We start from the raw sequence: 4106 nt of genomic DNA, 5'->3' as shown, positions 1-4106 counted from the left end.
CCCCTACCCCTTGAGATCTTGATTCAAAATGATATCACAACTCAAATGAACTTCTTATGAATGATCATGGGGCCCAAATTCTTCAAGAATGGCCACCACCTATTGCTCAATGGCTGTTTTTGACTGATTTGACCTAGCTTGCTTCATCTGCAAGTAACATGGTTAGATGACAATATTTTTGTACTTTTGGTTAGTAAACAAATGAAAAGCAATGATATACAAATGCAATACATGCTTGGTGATCAAGAACCACACTCACAAGATAACCCACCCACTAGGAGGGAAGCAAAGGTGCACAAAGATCCTTGAGGCAATGATATGGTATGATATGATGCTATGAGGGATCTTAGGGACAAAATTGGGGTCTTACAGATGCCCCTATTTAAGGTCATTCTAGCCAGAGAAGTGAAGTTTAGAAATCTTCATCTCGACGCGGTAGAATGGGCTTAAATAACAGTAATGAGACAAATTTTGGTCCCTAAGAGACCTCATGATGCAAATGTATGTATGCAAAAGACACAAACTCTGTGGGGAATATGATTCACACAGAAGAAAAGACGATTCGTCGGAGTAATACACTCACCAGGAACAGAGACTCTAACAAGACTCTCGTTGGGGATAGTAAAAGAAAAAGGATGCGTGAGCAGGACACGACTCTGAGTTGGGGAAAACAAAACTGACACAGCCTGAACAAGACACGACTCCGATTAGGGAATAACAGAAATCCGACTGGAGACCTCACTGGGGAGTGAAGGACTCACACTGGGGAAAAGAAAATTCCAAAGGAAAAACATCCATTGGAGAGACACAAGCTGACTCCTGGGGAGAAGCAACAGGAAACTCCACTGGGGAAGCACCAAAGAATAAGGTGTTACCGGTATAAGGGCAACAAACTCAGGAAGAATGAATATCTAAGATCGGTATAAACGTGCGAGATATCAATCAACCAAACATCTGAGAAAGACCTGGAAAAGGTTCATAAACTCAGGAATATCTGACTCCACAGGGGACCGAGGTCATAATAGGGAGCAGAAGGGGAAGGAACACCAGGGATACCGAAGTATATAATAGGTGACCGACCAAAGCGTGAATTGGTATATATGCCAAAACACTCATCATCCGAAAGGAAGGCTTGAAAAATCAAATCGACTTACAGGATGGATATTCGAGTCCACAACGGGAAAACGAATCTTACTCAACTGGGGACACAAACCCAAAGAGCGCATGAGATATAATATCCATTACCGGCAGACCGTGGATAAGAAAACTCGCATGAGATATATTATCTATTACCGTCAGAACGTAGATAATAAACTCGCATGGTAAGCAACACCAGAGATACCGAAGTATATAATAGGTGATCTACCGAAAACGTGGATTGGTATATGTGCCAACACACTCATCATCCGGAACACAAACTGGTTAAGGGATGGATATTCGATTCTACAAAGAATACGAATCTTGCTCGGCTGGGGAAAATCAACAGAGGATTCCAACCAAAGAGCGCATGAGATATACTATTCATTACCGGCAGACCGTGAATAATATACTCGAAAGGAAAAAAAAACACCAGAGATACCGAAGTATATAATAGGTGACTAACCAAAAAGAGAGACAATCGATACCAAGCATCCGGGTAAACGAAAGATAACTCAAATGGATAAATTGCAAGCATCCGGCAATTATCCAACAACAAAGAATATTCGATTCCACAAAGGGAAAAAACGAATCTTACTCGACCAGGGAAACACGAAAGGCCTCGACCGAAGAGTGCATGAGATATATTATCCATTACCGGCAGACCGTGAATAATATACTCGCATGGAAGATTATCCACAACCGGTTACTGGGTTAATAAAGGATAAATCAACCGAAAAGAAAGGCATCGGGATACCAAACTAGGTATATAATGATGACCGATCAAAGGGAACAACAACATTACCAACACAAGGGTAAATGAAAGAAGACCCGATGGGGATAAATTGCAAGCAACCGGAAATTATCCATAAAAGCTGGGGAAGCATTGATATATAATCAATGATCCGGGGAACAAATCACTAGCAAACGGTGAAAAGACCCACTGGCGACTTCAAAAGGATAACATTGCAAGCATACGACAATGATCCAGAAGACTTGCTAGGGATACAACATCGAACAACGAATGAAGATAAACACAATGAGTAACCATCATCAGTTAGGATGAACAACAAGGTTAACTCTGCAAAGGGAGAAATTAGGGTTTACAGCTACCGAATACGAGGTAGAATACCAAAAATCTGGCTGAGGAAACAAGAGGTTAACAATACCGACTACTGGGTATGAACCAAAGACTCAACTGAGGATAAAATTGCTAGCAAACGGCAATTATCCAACTATACCACAAGGCACAAACTCCGCTGGGGAGAAAGAATCAACACCTGGGATTTACAACCATCGAATACGGGGTAGAAGACCACAAACTCAACTGGGGATAGAAATCACCACAGGGAGACACCAACTCTGTTAGGGATAAAACCACAACAACAGAAATCCACTTACAATCAGGATGAACCACAAAGGTTATCTCTGTTAGGGGAAAAGAGATAGGACTTACAACTACCGAATACGGGGTAATAGCCATACTCTGGTGGGGATAACTATGAATTAGAGTTTACATCTACCGAATACGAGGTAGAAAACTAAAAAAAACTTGCCGAGGAATAAAAGGTATATAACCACCAATTCCGCTGAAAGGGCAAAGAAAATAGGACTTACAACTACCGGTATAAGGGTAGAGGCCCGAAAAAACTCCGCTGGGGAACAACCCACTGGGAAGCACAAGACAGTTGACAAATAGCCAATTCGGGATCAATCCGAGAAGACAGACTGAATCAAGAGACGTCCTAATGAGGATGTAACTCAAATAGGAAAATCCATCCCAATATATATGTTGGGAGGAAACGGAAGAAACCGTCATCCACGAGGATATATCTCAATGGGGAACTGCAGAAGGAAAGACAACAGACACTTTCTGCTTATGGGGCTGACTCTATATGGAGAGATTTAACACCCGACATCTGCTAGGGGAGATCTATTGGGGATCTACATCACCATAGCAAGGAACAATCAACAAGAGATATATGGCGAGAAATGCAACATGAATATCTGAATGTTTATGAATATGCATGAATATGCGTGATTTATGTTTTGATGAATGCTGACAAAACAGACATATCTAACACAAACAGGTCCAGGAATCAAACGCCCGGTACTATACTTCCAAGGGAAAACCCAACTGGAAAGCCAATCTGCGGAGATCTACATGCTATAAAGCATAGATCTGCGGGTACTGCTGGGGAAGCAGAGGCTTAGAGATATCAGGGCACACCAAATCTCTGAATGCTGGATCAGCAAACAAACCAACCAGGGTACAGAAAGTCACAATGGGTAAAACAGCCACCAAGACGAATCTGTTGGGGAACAAGAGAAAATCTCGAAGATCCGCAGGGGATCTCAACATCAACTAAGAAACAAAGAGTTCTGCAACTCCAAACAACTTCGGGGAACAACCCACTGAAGGAGAACAACATCATTCAAGTAGAATCTAACTGCATAAGCAAATCTACTGGGGGAAAAACTGTCAGCTACTCTCTTGGGGAACAACCCACTGAGGGAGGACAGATCACACAAGTAGCTTCGGCAACAAACCACTCTACTTGGGGAGAACACACATCCGACGGATCACATCGGTAGATTTTGCAACACAAGCCACTCTACTGAGGATCAAAAGCAAATCAGGAAATCAATCCAATCTCTGGATGATGGAGCCATCATCCGACCATACCGGGGATTGAAGGAGTATTCAACAGGCAAAACTGCCCCAACAACCACTCTGCAGACTACGCCGGGAAAGAATGGGTGAAAATACTGGGATACCAACCCAATCAACCACTGAGTAGGAAAATAAATCCTGCTCTGCTGAAGAGACAAATAAAGTCTGGGGATGTCGACCCACTGGAGAAGGTGACGGGGCACCAGGATGGCAAACCGTCAACCACCGAATCTTCCACAAGGAGAGCACCCATGCTGGGGAAGACTGCTGCTGGAGAAAACGAAGTCTTCAACAA

This window comes from Lathyrus oleraceus, chromosome 2 (assembly GCF_024323335.1).
Source record: "Lathyrus oleraceus cultivar Zhongwan6 chromosome 2, CAAS_Psat_ZW6_1.0, whole genome shotgun sequence".
In the NCBI taxonomy this organism is placed as follows: domain Eukaryota; kingdom Viridiplantae; phylum Streptophyta; class Magnoliopsida; order Fabales; family Fabaceae; genus Lathyrus; species Lathyrus oleraceus.
The sequence above is the reverse complement of the archived record's forward strand: the minus strand, read 5'-3'. Positions refer to the sequence as shown.